The sequence below is a fragment of the Crinia signifera genome, chromosome 9 (genome assembly GCF_055691185.1).
Source record: "Crinia signifera chromosome 9, ASM5569118v1, whole genome shotgun sequence".
NCBI classification, from domain to species: Eukaryota; Metazoa; Chordata; class Amphibia; order Anura; family Myobatrachidae; genus Crinia; species Crinia signifera.
In genome coordinates this window covers 23,567,477-23,587,293 of record NC_139225.1, presented here as the reverse complement: position 1 = coordinate 23,587,293, position 19,817 = coordinate 23,567,477, and the positions used below count along the sequence as shown (strand labels likewise).

The 19,817-nt window shown below is 48.7% G+C and overlaps 1 protein-coding gene and 1 pseudogene across 4 annotated transcripts in view; one reads left to right on the top strand and one right to left on the bottom strand.

The window, feature by feature from the left end:
• The window catches only part of LOC146035234 (uncharacterized), a 422,801-nt gene that overhangs the window by 10,139 nt on the left and 392,845 nt on the right, over positions 1-19,817 (bottom strand). Inside the window, exon 1 of one of the 4 annotated variants that reach the window (XR_014460606.1) lies at positions 443-1,216. The exons of the other annotated variants lie outside the window; for them this stretch is intronic. The gene's annotated coding sequence lies outside the window, so the exon portion shown is untranslated. Of the gene's footprint in view, positions 1-442; positions 1,217-19,817 lie in introns of those variants that run through there. 4 annotated transcript variants of the gene reach the window in all.
• LOC146035235 (histo-blood group ABO system transferase-like) lies at positions 328-19,597 on the top strand (annotated as a pseudogene).

Here is a 19,817-nt window from a genome sequence, read left to right as displayed (position 1 = left end):
ACCCACAGGTGGAGCTAATTACTTCCCTTGTGAGTCTGTCTGGAGACCTGGAAAATGTGCACTGTTGGGGGGTACTTGAGGACCAGGGTTGGGAACTGCTGTACTAGGCTGAGATATATGTTGGTGCTATACAAGTGTAACATAAGGACAATGCAAAAAACAAACCGTTGTTCACGGAATTTCAGACCCATCCCCAGAGCTGTATATTGGTTATATTATGAGGGTGTTTCTCCCAATTACAATCAATTGAAAATCTACCCACTAAAATATATATATTTAAGAATTTGTGAATAATGTCCAGTAATGTTACGAAGTATCTGCCATCCATTATGTTCAGGAAATCCCCTGAAACAACAGTAATTTAAGAATAGGATCCACTGGTTCTAGAATTATCCGAACAATAGGAATATTCTATAGATTTCGCCCTGTATTGTTGATGCACCTTTCCTGAGGCTGAAGCTGCTCTCCGCAGATTAGCCAGCACCTGCTCCCAGTCCCAGGTGAGCAGGGGGAGGAGCCAGCCTGTACCACACCTGGAACTCTGTCAGCAGCAGGACCACAGCACTCTTCCATTCCTGGTAATATGTTCCTGGAAATATGTAAGTACGCTGGGTACCGGGTGGCCAGTAATAGGCAGGTATAGACGAAGCTGGGTCACGCGTGTAGTATCCTGTAACGGTGGGAGAAGTAATCTGTCATTTGTGGTATCTTCTGACAATAATTCATGTACATCATATATTGTAGAAGTATGCTGCAGATTATTCCGCAGTGGAGATCTGTTTAGGATGATACATGCATGGTGGGTGTGGCACATTAGGGTGACAGTCAAAATGTCGACATGGGAAAAGGTCAACGTTAGTTTTTCTACTCTTGGTGTCTATCTCGACATGGACACACATTAGTGCCTCGCTTCGCACACTTATATTGTCCCTTTATGCCCACAGGGATGGTAAAGTATGAACAAGTCAGTTAAAAACAAAAAATCATGAAAAACTTGCCGACATTTTGCTTATGTCGACATTTTGATTGTTGACTCTTGGATAAGTAATGCAGATTTTGCTTTGTCTACTTCAGGCATGTCCAAACTGTGACCCATAAGCTGTTGTGAAGTCCCATCATGCCTTGCCACAGTTTTGGTATTGGGGAATGTTAAAACTATGGCAAGGCATGCTGGGATGTGTAGTTTCACAACAGCTGCATTGCCACAGTTTGGACATGCCTGGTCTTCTTCATCTAAAATGGTTTCAAACAATATATACGGCTGATCAGTCTAATTATTCCAAACGGCAGCTGAATCCAAAAGGGGATACCAGACCCTTTACACTAAACCAGACAATACAGTATACACACAATGCAGCAGCGCTGTTTGGAATAATATTGGAATGATCCAAAATGAACACAATATTGGCCAATAATAATTAGAAAACATACATTACATTTAAAACATCCTATTATAAAATATATTATATAATTCTAAATATATTTGTCCATGCAAATACATTTCTCTATTAATATCGTCCTTGGTTTAATTATACATTTGATGGAAATGTCAGTTGTTAGTATTTCAATTCATGCAATTAATAATTTATTCGATTGTTTTGAAAAACATCTGTAGCTGTGTTAATTGGGATGATAGTTGTTGAGGACCAGACACACTTGTCGATGTCCCACGCGGCTGATATTGGCGGCGGCGTGGACCTGGTGTGGGGGGAAGGCATTGGCAAGTGCACAGACTTGGCGCTGCAGCATGGCTGTCGTTAACATGGACGTTCCTCGTCTGGACATGCTTGGGGGAGGGAGGGGGCATTAAAGACGTTCAGGAGTGCGCATTGTTATCAACAGGGAGTGTACACACCACAATATCGCTCAGAAAACCCTTTCTGAGTGATATTGGGACCAATATCTCCTGGTGTGTATGGGCATTTGTATGCATGTCCATGTGGTACTTGTGTATTATCACGGCGCCCACGATATTAAGTCGTACGACATATAATCGCATCACATCGCATGCCATACACCCGATGCACACCGATGCGATTTTAAATTGTATAAGCCCCCTAATGGGGGCTTACAATGTTAAATGCACCCCCGTGCCACCCCCACTATGAGCGCCAACCCGAAGCGTGGCGAGCGCAGCGGTACGCGTCCTCCGACCTTTTCATACCCTCACTATCCACGTCGGTGTGGAGTTGATTTTATATAGTGTGGCGGGGGTATGAAAAGGTCGGAGGACGCGTACCGCTGCGCTCGCCACGCTTCGGGTTGCCGTTGATAGTGGGGGTGCCGTTGGGGGTGCTTTTAACATAGTAAGCACCCATCACGGTTAATTATCTTATAGGGGGCACTTTTAACATTGAAAAACCCATTAGGGTGCTTATACAATTTTAAATCGCATACCATTGTATATGCCATACAATGCGATGGTATACAATTTAAAATTGTATAACATCGCCTGCCATCGCATAACATCGCATTGCATCGCATACCATTGTATGCCTTATGGTCTGCGATGCGATGGGCGCCGTGCTAGTACACAAGTACCGCCCATGTTAACTAAAAACAAGTCACTGCATGTATCGCATCCAAAGTGCTGACAAGCAAGAGAATACTTAATCAAATATATTCACCTTGGTATGCTTATAGTTGGATTAGTTCTCTATTGAGCAATAACCCCAATGCGTCCCCGGCTGCTGGTGCAATCCAATCGCAGCCTTATCAAAGCTTTCCGCACCGGCACTGAGCGTCAACATGGCCAATATGGTACGCTCTCTGTCTCAACGTGTTTGGAGATGGCATTACCCATACTTGCTTACCCTCCCGGAATGGCTGGAGATCTCCCGAAAATCCGGTCCAAAATGTGTCATGGTAGACCCGCCCCCACTGTGCAATGCCTGTAGTACCGCCACTGTGCGGTGGGGGGGGGGGGGGGGCATGGCCACAATGACACAATCACAACTTGCCATGCTCCCAAATATAATTATTCATGAATAAGTTTTTCCCCTTTTACGTCACCTGGCGATCCCTCCATAGAACATGGGGGGTGGGGTGGGATTTAATGTATCGAGCTACAGCACCACTACAACCCCCCCCCCCCCCCCTCCACCCCCACTATAAGAGGCAGTTTTCTGTGAGAATCCCACAAATATGTCATGATAAATAGACCCCTTAGTAACTTGCTGGAGCCAATTGTGCTAATATTTTGTTCTTCCAGATGATAAGGGCTGCGGGAAGAAGTATTGTTGTCTCCTGAACTATGCTGCGATACTAATACTGATCTCCTTCTTGGGGTGAGTAATGGTGGGTGATTACACCGCAGTTATATATACTGTGTGTCTATATATATTTATAGTTAGCCAAGACCACAGCACTATGGTAAGAACACAGGGCCTGTTTGCAAGGCTGCATTTTTAGCAAATGGACAAAACCATGCTGCACTACAGGTGGGGCAGATCTAATATGTGCAGAAAGGGTTCGATTTGGGTGGGGTGTAAGGATGGCCATCGACCATCGATGATTTGAACTGATGGATGGTTTCTGTTTCTTTTTTACAATGTGTCGGAACAGGGGGCATAGCTCCGCCCCCCAACACCTGGAAGCCCCAACATTTTGATTGGTCCTCAGGCCATTCAGTCAACAATAATGGATAATCATCAATAGCTAAAACGATCGATGGTTATCCATCACATAGTTTATGACTATCGATGACTGGGTGCAGAATCACCATTGATGACAACCCTCGATGGCGACTGCACCGATGGCCATCCCTAGGGTGGGTTCACTTCAAACTGAAATCTAAATTGCAGTGTAAGAATAAAGCAGTTAGTATTTACCCTGCACAGAAACAAGATATTTCCCCCAAATCTAACTCTCTCTGCACCTACTGTTTAGTCATACTTGCCTGCCTTTATGGTCGCCTCTCCGGGAGAAGCACGGAGAAGCAACACGTCGGGGGCGGGGACTAGGCTGACATCACTAGGCCCCACCTCATACCACAAAACATTGTGATACGTGAGCCCGTGGAGAGGGGCAGGGATTACATGGTGCTATGCACATAATTTTAGCCCAACCAGTGGCGCCGGAACGGGGGGGGCGAGGGGGCAGCTTGCCCCCCCCCCAAAATTAATGAGGCGCTAAAGCAGCTGGGCGGGCGGGCGGCTGATTAAGCTTGATCCAGCCTCCCGCCCGTCCGCCTATGTAAGCCCCAGGAGAGAAGGGGTTAATGGCAGAGCGGGGACGGAGGCTGAGCGGCAGAGCGGGGACGTCAGCGTGACCCCCGCCGACCTCCAGCAGTGTGAGGAGACGCGGCGCCGGGGACTGCCGCAACCAGGCGACAGAGGGAGCGCGGAGAGGTCTGTGACCCCCGCTGACCTCCCCGAGTAGCACCGCCGGGCGCGAAGAGATAGCTGGCAGCTGCTTCAGCTATCTCTTCTATTTCTGTTACACAGCGTGGAATACAGTGGCCGCGGGACCCGGGTCATCAGGTGCAGCCAGCGGCGGCCGGAGGCTGGAGCACATACTGTAGGTTAAACTTTTTTTAAAACTAATCTCTTCTCATTCTTGTGACGTGCTGCAGCTCAGTCTTATGACATGTGATGGCTGCTGACATTAAATAATGCATTTATTTTCAATCGTCTGCCTAAAATATTATGAATAATCTAAAATATAAAAAAAAGATTATTCATAAGTTATTGTAGGCAGAACATTGAAAATAAATTCATTATTTAATATGCCAGCAGCCATGTGTATAATGCCCACGCATATATGCCGCTGCCTTGTGTATAATGCCCACGCATATATGCCGCTGCCCTGTGTATAATGCCCATGCATATATGCCGCTGCCCTGTGTATAATGCCCATGCATATATGCCGCTGCCTTGTGTATAATGCCCACGCATATATGCCGCTGCCCTGTGTATAATGCCCACGCATATATGCCGCTGCCCTGTGTATAATGCCCACGCATATATGCCGCTGCCCTGTGTATAATGCCCACGCATATATGCCGCTGCCCTGTGTATAATGCCCACGCATATATGCCGCTGCCCTGTGTATAATGCCCACGCATATATGCCGCTGCCTTGTGTATAATGCCCACGCATATATGCCGCTGCCCTGTGTATAATGCCCATGCATATATGCCGCTGCCCTGTGTATAATGCCCACGTGTATATGCCGCTGCCAGTGTGTATAGTGCCCGGGGGTAACATATAGCAATTTAGGGGGCGCCAAAATGAGATTATATCTTGCCCCCCCCAACCTAAAAACGTTCCAGCGCCCCTGAGCCCAACCCCCTCTCCGGACCCATGAATTCCGGTAATTGAATCCTCAGCGGGGAAGGGGGGTGTGGGGGCTCTGGGCAGCAAGTGGGAGAATTGCCCACCTTCCCTGGGGCCCGGGAGGCAGACTCGATTTTAGGGTGATCAATAGTCAGCCTTCCTGCTGCAGAGGATCTCTGTACACTTATCAGCATATTAATTCCGGCGCATGTGCCCAAAATTGCTGCTCGCAAGCAGGGCTTAAAGTGGTCCAGGAGAGATGGTGGAACCCATTTTCCTCGACCACCAAATTCCTCACCTTCCCGTCCTCCTATTTTGCAGATCCAGGGCAAGTGGTTGGGTTTTTGGCATCCACCTGCAAACTATAATGCTTCTATGTTAGAATTACTGTGCAAGGCGAAGGTGGAGGTTGAACTAGTTCCACTTAGCCATAAAAGGTAGGGAAACTCAGTTCCACCCAGTGGTGTAACTATAGAGCACGGGTGTCAAACACAAGGCCCGCGGGCCAAATCCGGCCCGCCAGACCTCGTCATGTGGACCACGCGAGGAGATAGCACGCAGGGCAGTGTGTCCCAGCTCCTGCCTAGGCCACCTCCTCTCACCCACCTCACCGCGGCCGCCTTACCTGTTCCTCCACTGTCGGCGGCCATGTTCCTGTATGAACATATGTATGCGGCTACAGAAACATGGCCGCCGGCCTCCACGGCTACGTGGAGGAGGGCCCGGCCGCCTGTTCCCTCTGATGCCCGGCAGTGACAGACACTGGGTGGGGACGTCCTGACGATGACGCCGCCCGCCCATGCGTCTGTAGAGAAGTAGGAGCAGGCAGGGAAGCTGGACCGGGAGTCGGGGACAGTGTGGCCGCAGCAAGCAGTGAAGAAAAACAGGAAGCCGCAGCAGCTGCAGGACAGACGGAGAAACAGTAAGTGAGGATGAGGATCACACTCACAATAAAAAAAAAATATATATCTGCTGTTTCCTGAGGTGCCCCCGTGTATAATAATAATAATAATAATGCCATGACACCACAGGCTGCTCCTACTGTATAATCATTTATGTGTCATGGCATTACTTTTATTATATTATACAGGGAGAGCAGTCTGTGGTGTCATGGCATTATTATTATACAGGGGGAGCAGCCTGTGGTGACATGGCATTCATTTTATATTATAAAGGGGGAGCAGCCTGTGGTGTCATGGCATTATAATTATACAGGGTGACCTACAGATACAACCGGACCTTTGAGGGTGACCAAACTGCTGATGCGGCCCCCGTTGAATTTGAGTTTGACACCCCTGCTATAGAGGGTGCAGGAGGTGCAGCTTCTATGGGGCCCGGAGGATTGGGGGTCCCAAAGCAATCCCCTGCACTCTCTTGTTGTGCCCCTTCAGCAGTGGTGGGAGCTACCAGCGCTAACAGCGCCAAAATGAGGAGCCCAGCCACTGCCAGAGCCGGGTAACAGGAGACCCTGCGTCCGGCTAGGAGGAGACCCAGTGACAGCTCCAGATAAGACCCTGCGTCCAGCGAAGGGGAGTCCCGGGGGCTGCTCCAAAAGAAACCCTGCATCCAGCGAAGGGGAGACCCAGCATCCGCTCCAGCAGGGATCCCTCGGCCGATCCAGCAGTGACCCAGCGTCTGCTCCAGTGGGGATCCCACGGCCGCTCCAGCAGTGACACGGCAGCCTTTCCAGTGGGGATCCCACAGCCGCTCCAGCGGTGACACGGCAGCCTTTCCAGTGGGGATCCCACAGCCGCTCCAGCGGTGACACGGCAGCCTTTCTAGTGGGGATCCCACAGCCGCTCCAGCGGTGACCCGGCGGCTCGCTACAGAGGAGACCCAGCAGCTGGTGAGGAGGAGGGCTTGCAGACCATGGAGAGTTCACCCAATACACAGCACCGGTAGGGGGGGGGGGACGACACACACACACACTGGCCGTCACACCTTTAAATGTTCTCAGAAGCCCCTGTAAATATTAAACCCTACCCTAATTCTCTATGTATTGCTCACAGAGGTGCAACCTCTCCAGTGTCACCCTGTGCCATCCCACTAGCTTTCCCCTGCCCCATCTCTTTCTCTCAAAACTCTCACCTCCCATCTATCTCAGTCAGATCTCTTTGGGGCCTGTTTATCAATTAATATTTGCAGCTACATTGCTGGTTAGCCCCAAATATTAAGTACCCCCAAAGGCATACCTCCCAATTTAGGGGCGTGGCCTATACTCGCGGCTCTTATACGAGGCCACGCCCCGTTTTGCCGCTATGGGGGCATGACCCAGAGGCTCTGTGAGCCTCTAGCCATGCCCCCAGCCCCCTGGCTGCGGGAATAGACGCTGTGCGCATGCGCACAGCGTTTATTCCCCGCTGCTTAGCAGCCGACAGGGGGGACTCCCAACAGCCCCCCCTCACCGCGGGACACTGCCGCCCACGGGTGGGACAGCGGGACAGGCCCTAATAATCGGGACTGTCCCGCTAAAATAGGGACTGTTGGGAGGTATGCCCAAAGGTATCATGGAGGGACCGCAGCAGGAATCTCCAATCCCTGCTGCGATCCCTCCTGCCCTGCCGGCACCCACATTCCCCATAAGTTTCTAGGGGGGGGGGGGGGTGATGTATCAATATCCAGCAGCATCACATCGGGTCCTGCACATCCGCAATTTTGAGATGTGGCAGACCATTGTAGCCTATGGGCTACTTACCGCACTGCCGCTGGGTGTGGTGTGTGGAGTGTGGTGAGCAGGGTATCAACACTGACAGCGCTGCACATACCACCTGGCTGAGCGCATAACAGGGACGGTAATATTTTGCCAAGATTGCATTGTATACGCGATCCTTCTTAAATGATCCCCTTTATCTCTCTGCCCCTTGTCTATCTCTTTATCCCCTATATCTCTCCCTCCCCCTTTTTCCCTATGCTTCGCCTCTTTCTTTCCTCTCTCCCTCTGACAGTGTCACCCTCTCTCTACCTAACATTTTTATTGCTATTTCTCTCCTAACGAGCAAGATGCTCGAAAGTTAAAATGCAGCCGAGTCCGGAATGCACTACATTCCGGGGCTTGGATGCGGTAGGCAATACCATATTTAAAGTGGCATTGTAGCGACAATGGGGGCCCCTTTCAAAATTTTGCTATGGGGCCCACAAAGTTCTAGTTTCTCCCCCTGGTTCCACCCCATCCCCCCCCCCCCACTTTAACCTCTGCTCTCAAGACATTCTGGGGTTGGAATTCAGGTGTGATGTCGGCAGTGGGAGACTGAGGCCTTACCGCCAGGCGATCCCTACAGCAGGAGGAGGTCCGTTCTGCACTCCATACAGAGGGAATTGCTGGCCGTATGCGATGCGACCATGCCAGGTAACGGACTGCCGGCTTCGGTTGCATCACATACGGTAATGCCAGGCAGGTGGATAAAGGCCTTTGTAGTGGGATACGGTCACTATGTCGACATACATTAGGTTGACCACTAAAGGTCAACAGGGCTTAGGTTGTCACATGAAATAGGTCGACACGGCTAAGATCAACAGGGTTGGAATTCTGACACAAGCTTTAGGTCGACAATGGGAATGTCAACAGTGAAAAGGTCGACATGAGTTTTTCCCATATTTTTTTCCAAAACAGGCGGTATTTCATACCCTACCATCCATTAGAACATGGAGGGAGAATATAATAGTGTTCCGAAGCATGGCGAGCGCAGCGGTACATTGATACGCCGTACATTGACTTACGATGAATTTGGGACAAAAAAACCATGAAAAACCTCATGTCGACCTTTTGACTGTCGACCTAATGTTTGTTTTGACCTTCTGACCCTGTTATCCTTAGGCCTGTCGACCTATTTCCTGTGTCGACCTCAGCCTTCATAGTGTCGACCCTATGACCCATAGCCAGGGCCGGCGCCACCACTAGGCAGGTCTAGGCATTTGCCGACCACTGGAGGGAGGCAGTTCGCCCCTCGCCCCCCGTGCAAAGGGGGTACCTGCTGCACCGTCTGGGGAGCGGGCCGGGGGTTCCATGCCGGCTTCTGACAGGAGCCTGCAGTGGTGTCCTTGCCGCTCGGGTACCTGCGGTGCTGTGTATAAAGCTGGCGGTGGTGGGGGGTCCCTGCAGTGAATGAGAAATAACTAGCGCTATCCGCCGGGCTTTATACACAGCGTCGCAGGTACCCGCGCGGCAAGGACACCACTGCAGGCTCCTGTCAGACTCCAGCATGGACCCCCCTGCCCGCTCTGAAGACGGCGCAACAGGTACCCCCCTCCCCCACCCCCGACTCGCCTGGCACTCCAGTGCCTTGCATCGGCCCTGCCCATAGCCTTTGTAATTATGTAAACAGTAACTGTGAAGTTATAGATAATTAATAGGAAAAGGACTGACTTGCGTGATTGGCCATTTCAGGTACAGTATGAGAAGTGGCGTATGGCATTCCCAGATGACGCTGGCCTGTGAACCACAGTGAGTAGTATCCTTCTACATGTTCTATGTATGTATGTATGTATGTAAGGCTGATTACTAGTGTTCATTCGAACACCCTACCTATCCCATAACCTGTGCAGGTCCCCTTCCCTGCCTGGGGTGTCGCTCTCTGCAATGGTGCTTGTATCACAGGTCTGGTCTGTAGATCAGTGCTGAAATACAGACCACACTGTGCTAGAAGCCACACAGCAGAGAGCAACATCCCAGGCAGGGAGGAGAAACTGCAAGGGTTTTGAAAGATGCAGGGGGCTAGAATGAGCACTATGGGGGTTATTCTGATTCACAATCACTCTCTAATGGACAAAAACCATATATGCACTGCAGGGGGGCAGATGTAACATGTGCAGAGAGTTAGATTTCGGTGTTTCTGTGCAAGGTAAATACTGCCTGCTTTATTTTTACACTGCAATATAGATATCAGTTTGAAGTACACCCCCACCCAAATCTAACTCAATCTATACATGTTACATCAGCCCCACCTGCAGTGCATATGATTTTGTCCATTAGAGAGCGATTATGCCTTTCCGAGTGAATCAGAATAACCCCCTATGTGTATTGAAGTCATGTCACTAATTTGCACACTATTGTGTCGCTCTTGAACTCCTCCGTGACTACACCAGCTACATTGTGTCTGTCAGTGACTTCCTATTGGAAGTCCTACCTGTCGGTCACAGACACACAAGGCAGTCCCATCTGGAGGTGTTCACACCATCTGAGACTGACAGGCTGGGCTACAATAAGAAGAGGGCCGGCTACCTGTAGGAAGCCACTCCCTGCCTTATCGCACAGCCCTAGCCGGCTTCTATGGGCTGCAGTCAGTACAGGTTATACAATCCGGGGTTTTGTGTGCGCACCTGCGGGGGGGGGGGGGGGGAGGAGACAGAGACCTTCATGAATCTAGAACACAGGTTCTCAAAGTCGGTCAAAAGTGCATGTTTTGCAGGTCTCCTCACAGATTCAAGTGACCTAATTAGCTCCACCTGTGTATTTTTTAAAATGTGTCAGTCAGCAATGAGTGCACCTGTCACGTGACCTGGAAAACATGAACTGTGTGGGGTCCTGAGGACCAAGTTTGAGAACCACTGATCTAGAATCATAGTGAAAATAGAGAGTCCTACTGAAAACAGTGACGAGTAATGCCTGCTCTCTCCACACAGGGGCAGCATACATCAAGTCACCATTAACTCCTCGAGGCTGGACTTAGTTAAAGACGTCGCCTTGCAAAGGTAAAACTTCCCACCAGAGGGGGCTGTAGATCATCACTTTGGGATATTTAGCATTTTAACTTGCTGTCTGTACTTCGGTGCCCAAAAAAACATCCCCTTTTCTCTTCGCTTTACCTTAAAATAATGGCCCCCTTTCGCAGGGCAACCCAAACACAGCCAATAGGTCAACACAAGAAAATGGTCAACATGTAAAATGTCTACACATGAAAATGGCGACACAAGTTTTTGTCTTTTTTTTTTTCTTTTTCATGGACTCTGCTAGGGAACAGTAAAGTTTGCTTAGTACAGAGATAGCGGAAAGAGGCACCTTGGGGTGCCTGGCGAGTGAAGCGGTACACTAAATAGGAGTCCTTGTGCTCAGGTGTTGACAGTGACACCAAATTTTTTTTCATGCGGCAACGTTTTACTTGTGTCGACTTATTGTCAATGACGACTTTATGCATGTCAACCTAGACATCAATGTCTGTGCAATTGGTGCATGCTGGTATCATCTGACGTTCTTTAATCCATGGAGGCTGGTCAGACATGGCTAGCGAGTAATATTTCTGAGGTAATTTACTGACATATTGCCTCTCAGGAGACTTTGCCGACCTCCAGCTAAAGCCTCATGTGTATCTGGTGGGAGTATGGGTCATACGGTCAACAGTCAATTAGTTAACCACTTTTGGTCGACAGGCCATAGATCAACACATGGAAAAGGTTAATATGGCTTAGGTCGACAGGGTTGAAAGGTTGATACAAGCAATATGTCGTTGTGGGAAAGGTCGACATGCAAAATGTTGACATGAGTTTTTCATGGTTTTTAGTGTCTATGTCGACAAATATTGATATAGACCCCGTATAAGTGCACCACGTCCCCAGAGTCTGTCATTTCTCTATTGCGTCCTAGAAAATGATAGACAAAATCGCATTTGGTTGCTATGGGCAACAACACTTCTTTTAATTTTTAGAAGCTTTGGTAAATGTATGCCTGTTTCCGGGCCTGTCTGCTCTCTGCATGTAGTTCCTGCTTTAGGTTTATTGAAGAACCTTTTTAATATTATTGCCTAATATTTGTTATTCCCCCTCCGCAGTATGTTGTATGAGAAGCCGGATGCGCTCCATCCTCCGTAAGTGTGGATTCACCCAGTATAGTATCACACTTCTATCCATACGCATTAAGAAGCTGACCAATATCTGTCTCTCTTCCTTCCAGGAGACTTGACGTCTTGATGCTGACTCCTTGGTTTGCGCCGATTGTGTGGAACGGCACCTATAACCTGGAGATACTGAACGCGCAGTTCCACCAGCGAGACGTCCGCATTGGCCTTACTGCCTTTGCCACTAAAAGGTTTGCCCGTGCAAATTGCGTTGGGTGAGGGAGCATACAGCTACCCCTGTGTCGCAGGTGGTGGATTATGGGTGTGAAGGCAAATGTAGGATTTCTAAAAGGGGGGTTTCCAAATGTGATCCACAATCTCCCACTCTACAGGACATTGGAGCAAGTGCGAGAGTCTGGGGGAGTGGTAGACGAACCCAATAACAATCCTGGACATTGGAGGTTATTCTGATCGGTGCGGCCAAACGTGCGTACGTTCCATATTAGCGTACGCTCTCCGTACGTGGCCGTTGAGGTTAAGTCCACCCACAAATCAGCCGCATACGTACGGCCAGAAACAACGTCGAAGGGGAGTGGCGTACAATTGAGCGTACGCCAACGTACATGGACGGATCAGCCCTTAGACTCCGACAACTGGCGTACAACAGAGCGTACGCCCCCGTTTACGGACGTCTCTCGTCCGTCTTCCCACCGACTTCTTGCGGCTATCTGAGCGTACGCCAGCTTGCACGGACGGGTCGCTATTGTTTTCAATGGAAAACTCAGCTTATGTCACCGCTCGTGAGAGTGAGCGTACGTCCGTGTACGCTGGCATACCCTTCACATGTATGGACCTGCAAATCTTGCCTTTCAACTATAATTAAGAAAATTAATTAATTGATTGAATTAATTAATGTGAAAAATAGTGGGCATGGGCTTAAAACATTGCTGAAACATCCTTTGTAGGTGTTAGATGTGGTTTATGTTATTGTATCATAAATACAAAACCTATGTTTGTATTAGAGTGAACACGTTGACACATGTCGACTTGTGTAGATTGAGTGTGCTACTGTGTAAAGTCTATGAAAGCACGTAGTGAATGTGTATAACTGTTTAACAAATACCTACCTTAGCATATATAAGCAGGTCTTAAAAAGATTCTTACCTTAAATTAAACAAACCTTTAAATGTAGAGAAGTATAGAAAGATAAGCTTCCAATGTGTTTGAGTGCTGTGTGTGGCTTGCAGGTAGTGAAATCATGGTTTGGACTTAATAGACTGCAGCATTGCTTATTACATTCAGGTGTATGTGTTTGAGTAGTAATCAGCGTTAATTAGCAAACCCAGGCGCACGCTGGCATGCGGTATCTGTAGGGGTGGTCTGAGCTGGCGGTTGGCGGCCGCCTGTTTTGTGTCCGAAATGAACGGTGCTTTAGCCGATCGTGCGGTAGTAGCACCGTTCATTTTTGGTGCACACCCCCGTGTATGCCCATATTTACGCCCATTTTCCCTCATTATTTCGGCCGCTCCCCTCATCACGCCCCTATGCCGCCCCCAATGCCCGTACTCTCGCGTACAGGTTTTTTCGCACGTAGAGAGCCGTCCGTAAGCATTGTGGAGTTTTCGCGGCTGCGCATTGGAGATGGTACGCATGCGCAGATCATTAATCTGGCCCGGCCGCACCAACCAGAATAAGGCCCATTGATCTTTCTATACAGAGGCAGAACTCTGGGAGACAATGGAGTCATCTGCCGCCGGGCTCCTGCTCCCAAGGGGGCACCTCTCTACCCCCTGGAAGTTTAAATCAGTTATTTAAAAGCCATCAATATCACTTCTGTGGCTGAGTTCTGAAATATATGTGTGTTCTTCTATCTATCTATCTATCTAAACATAAATATATATTTTATATAAGGTTATATAGGGGTGTGTATTTGTGTATGTGTGTGTTTGTGGGGGCACCAATATATATCTTGCCTCCGGGCAACTGGAACTAACTTACGCCACTGTTTCTATACACTGGATACTGTATGGAATATCTAACGCTATAGATGGCTTATAGTATATTTATTTATTTATTAACAGTTTCTTATATTGCGCATACATATTCCGCAGCGCTTTACAGAGAATATTTGACCATTCGCATCAGTCCCTGCCCCAGTGGAGCTTACAATCTATATTCCCTACCCAGGGGCGTAACTTCAAATTTTGTGCCCCCAAGCCAAAAAATCTGTGGCGCCCCCCCTCCACCCCATCACACCCCCGGCCACGGCACACAGCCCTCCACCCCATCACACCCCCTGGCCATGGCACACAGCCGCCATAGTACCTGGTCACAGGGCTCCTTCTCCAAGATCCAGCGACTTCCTGCGGCGAAAGTAGCTCCAAGCCTGGACCAGCGGCTCCATGTCCAGCCCGTTGCGTATCCCTGGCAACGGTTCCGGCGTCTTCTCTACGCGACAGTGAGGTCCTCCGGGAGGGAAGGGTTTCGCCCCTGCTTCCTGCTGCTGGTGCTGCTGCCTGTCAGTGTGAGAAGTGCAGAGGCGGCCGGCAGCAAGATCAACAAGGTCCCTCTCTGCACCTTGCTGATCTTGCCGCCGGCCACCTCTACACTTCTCACACTGACAGCACCTGTACTGCATCGAACCCGGAGCCCCCTGCAGCGCTTGCTCCTCCAAGCAGTGGCGGGGGCTGCCACACGGTGGCTACGCCACTGTCCCTACCACATGTACACGCACACACAGACATTCTAGGGTTAATGTGTTGGGAGCCAATTAACCTACCAGTATATTTTTGGATTGTGGGAGGAAACTGGAGTACCCAGAGGAAACCCACGCAAGTACGGGGAGAATATACAAACTCTGGTACTTGTGTATTATCACGGCGCCCACTATGACATTTGCGTAGTGGGCTATTCAGGGTAGTGAAATCGCATTGTATTCCATCATTGTATGTCATGCGATGCGAAGCGATTTTCCTATGTAATGTATTTACTGCTCTGTGTCAGTGAATACATTAAAGAAATAGGGTGCGAAAAAAAAATCGCATCGCATTACCATTATTGTATGGCATGCGATGCGATATCGGTTCTGATTGGAACTATCATAATGTCATTTATTTAGTCCCCACTATCCACGTGATCCCGAAGCGTGGCGAGCACAGCGAGCCCCACGAGGGGCGGCGGAACGCGTCCGCCCGACCTTTTCATACCCCCACTATCCACGTCGGCATGGAGTTGATTTTATATAGTGTGGCGAGCGCAGCAAGCCTGAAGCGCGGCGAGCGGACGCGTAATACATGTAACATAATACACCTTGATTGTCCTGTCGTATTTGGCTTAAGCCTGCACGGATCAGTCAGATCCGTGGAGGCTTTAGTGTAAAAAGAAAATTAAATAAATTAAAAAGCGGCGTGGGGTCCCCCCACAGCTGTAACCAGCACCAGGCTGAAAGACCCGGGGCCGGTAATTAAAAATCAGGGAACCCAACAAATAGGGGTTCCCCGATTTTTAACAACCAGCCCCAGGCTCCAGGTCTGGGGCTGGTTCCCAAAATACAGGGGACAAAATGACTAGGGGTCCCCCGTATTTTAAGAACCAGCCCCAGGCCAAACCAGCCAGCAGGGTAATGCCACAGCCGGGGGGAGACTTTTTATACAAGTCCCCCCGGCCAAAGCATTAACCCTCTGACCAGTCAGCCTGGCCAGGGACCCTGGGGGAGTGGGGACCCCCCAATAAAGGGGTCCCCCCCCTCCAGGACTTACCTGACCAGGCTGAAGCCTGGTGCTGTCCTCGATGCCCCTGGGCGGTGGGCATCGATCTGATCTTGGTGTAAAAAAAAAGATGAATAAACTATTTTTTTAAACTGTGGAACTATGAGTCCCAGCAAGCCTCCCCTGCAAGCTGGGACTTGGAGAACCACAAGTCCCAGCCTGCTGGGCATTAAAGGGCCCGCTGGGTCTTGTAGTTCCACAGTAAAAAAAATAGTTAAATAAATACACACTGACACCTGAAAAATAAAAGTTTAATACATAGATTATACACACACACTGATACTTACCTATCTTGATCCTGTAGGTAGGTCCCAGAGTCTTGATCCGTGCCTTGTCCTGGTTCCAGATCATGTTGTCATTCTTCACCATGTCAATCTTCATGTCGGCGTCGGCGTCAGGTCCGGGTCCGAAGAAATCCATGGTGGACCTGTGGAAGGAAATGCAACTCACCCAGGTCCTCCATGGAAGTTCTTCTGGCTTGGTCCGACGTAGTCCAGGGCTTCTTCCTTCTTCTTCCATCTTCTTGCTTCTTTTTCAAGCTGCCGGCAACTTCCATGGAGGACCTGGGTGAGTTGGATTTCCTTCCACAGGTCCACCATGGATTTCTTCGGACCCGGACCTGACGCCGACATGAAGATCGACATGGTGAAGAATGACATGATCCGGAACCAGGACAAGGCACCGGATCAAGACTCTGGGACCTACCTACGGGATCAAGATAGGTAAGTATCAGTGTGTGTGTAATGTATGTATTAAACTTTTATTTTTCAGGTGTCAATGTGTATTTATTTAACTATTTTTTTTACTGTGGAACTACAAGACCCAGCGGGCCCTTTAATGCCCCGCAGGCTGGGACTTGTGGTTCTCCAAGTCCCAGCTTGTAGGGGAGGCTTGCTGGGACTCATAGTTCCACAGTTTAAAACAATAGTTCATTCATCTTTTTTTTTACACCAAGATCAGCTCGATGCCCACCGCCCAGGGGCATCGAGGACAGCACCAGGCTTCAGCCTGGTTAGGTAAGTCCTGGAGGGGGGACCCCTTTATTGGGGGGGTCCCCACTCCCCCAGGGCCCCTGGCCAGGCTGACTGGTTAGAGGGTTAATGCTTTGGCCGGGGGGACTTATATAAAAAGTCTCCCCCCGGCTGTGGCATTACCCTGCTGGCTGGTTTGGCCTGGGGCTGGTTCTTAAAATACGGGGGACCCCTAGTCATTTTGTCCCCGTATTTTGGGAACAAGCCCCGGACCTGGAGCCTGGGGCTGGTTGTTAAAAATCGGGGAACCCTTATTTGTCGGGTTCCTTGATTTTTAATTACCGGCCTCGGCTCTTTCAGCCTGGTGCTGGTTACAGCTGTGGAGGGGACCCCACGCTGGTTTTTTTTTTTTTTTTTAATTTAATTTTCTATTTTTTTTACACCTTGCAGCCGGCACGGATCTGACTGATCCGTGCAGACTGCCTCTACTAATTCGTATTAGCGGCCGTATATATGGCCAGCTAATACGAATGGTTACACCATCAGAGGGTTACAAAGCAGTCGTATCTGACTGCTTTGTACATTCCCCTCCGGAACACGACTTTGCATACGACTGAAACAGTCTTATGCAGTCGTAGGGAAAATACTAATACAAAAAACTAGGTTTTTCATATTAGTAAATTTCCCCCTATATGTCATTTAATGGTATAGTACATTAAATGCCATTATATAACGGGTAAAATCGCATCGCATGCCATACAATAATGGCATGCGATGCAATGCGATTTCACTACATTTGCGTACGTAGTAAAATCGGGCGCCGTGATAATACATATATATTGAACCTATGACCTCAGTGCTGTGAGGCAGTAATGCTTACCATTACACCATCCGTACTACCATAGTATAGGCTGTAACAAACATTTACATAATATAAATAAGTGTCCAGGAAAAAGATACCATAATATAATATAACATAATAGAACCAGTACTGCACTTTCTAAGCACATGTTCTCCCACTTCATTGTAAGGCTCCGGTCTCTTCTTCCTGGTAGTTGCTCTCTAGTCCAGTGCACTGATTGAGGACTCCACACACAGTAAACTTGGTAGAAGAAGCCGCTACCACTGGGCATGTGCTACAGTTTTTATACTGATCTAAAGTATTTTAAACCGATAATGATGTGTTTTTCAGGTATACTGTCTTCATCCCAACTTTCATCGAAACTGCAGAAAAGTTTTTCATGAAGGGACACAGAGTTAACTATTACGTGTTTACTGACCGCATCGGGGACATTCCCAACATCACCATCAGCGAGGGGAGACAGATGGTCGTCCTGGAAGTTCCCAGCTACCGACGGTGGCAGGAGGTCTCCATGAGGCGAATGGAGATGATCCGCAATTATTCCCGTCAACGATTCGTCAATGAGGTGGACTATTTGGTGTGTGTGGACGTGGACATGAGGTTCAGCGATGACGTTGGGGTGGAGATCTTAAGTGACCTGTTTGGGACGTTGCATCCTGGTCTGTTCCACAAATCCCGTCGGAGCTTCACCTATGAGCGCAGACCAGCGTCGGCGGCCTACATTTCGGGCAATGAGGGAGACTTTTATTATGCAGGGGGGGTTTTCGGGGTATTGTAGAAGAGATCTACAAGTTAAGCAACTTCTGCCATCAAGCCATGATGGTGGACAAGAACAATGGGATCGAAGCCGTTTGGCACGACGAGAGCTATTTGAACAAATATTTTCTTTATCACAAGCCGACGAAAATTCTTTCTCCGGAATATTTGTGGGACAATGACTACGGCGTCCCAGGCTTCCTCAAGAGAAGAAGGTTTGTTGCGGTTCCCAAAAATCATAAAGCAATCCGGAGCAGAAGGGCGTTGTGAGATTGAGTACCAGATAGAACTTTTATACCGAACGTTGGGTTGATTTATTAAAGGGTCTAAAAAAAATTTGAAGCTTTTTTTAAATCTATCCCAAGGTCTTTTTAGTGGCTAGCTCCTGTAATAGAAATGTTACAAAAACATTAATATAATGCTGTAATATACCCCAAATCATCTTGCTTTGATTGTTTTTCTCTTTGTAAAAAGTTCCTTTAAAACCGTATTTTTACGGGATGCAGTCGGTGTACCCATTTAAAAGAGCGACGGACAAAAAACCCGACATGGTCAAAATGGCAGCTTATAAAATGTCAACAGGTCAAAATGTTGACATGAGGTTTCCATGTTCTTTTCTTTGAAACCCAGTTGTTCTTACTTCACGGGCAGTTAGACTGTAATAGTGTGCCAAACACAGCGAGGCACCGTGCTCGCAGCATGGCGAGCGCAGCGGCACACTTATACGGTGTCCATGTCAACCTATGTCAACAGACACCAACATTTAAAATAAAATAACGTCAAGTTTTTTTTGGACCTGTCCACATTTTGGCCGTGTCGGCATTTCGGTCGTGTTGGTATTTTGACTGTAGGTAAATCATACTGAACCCATTTGCGCACATAGAACCTGTGGAATGCCAATATATATCATTAGATAAGGTTTTTCTGTTATTTAAAGCAGTTTAATTTCTACAAACATTTTTTTCTATCTTACTCCTACAGTACTTCTCAATGTCCACCAGATGGCGCCTTAGGACATGTTTCGGTACTCTTTACCTAGAAGGGCGCCAGCGATTGGAATCGCGGGCGTCGGGGGTAAAAAATCGCGGGCATCTCGGGTAAATCGCGGGTACATAAAAATCGGCTGCCCGCGATGACCGCGATTTTCCCATAGGGAACAATGTTAAAAAGGATGATTGACCGCGATTTTAATGTGAAATGCCTCAATGCCCGCGATTTTACCATAGGAATCAATGTTAAATGGGCTACAGAGCCCAAATAGGCACAATTAACCCTTAAATGTCCCCCCAAATTTGTAACGCCACCCCACGATCCACGCCAACCCAAAGCGTGGCGAGCGCAGCGAGCCCGCGAGGGGCGGCGGTATGCGTCCTCCGACCTTTTCATGCCCTACTATCCACGTCGGCGTGGAGTTGAGT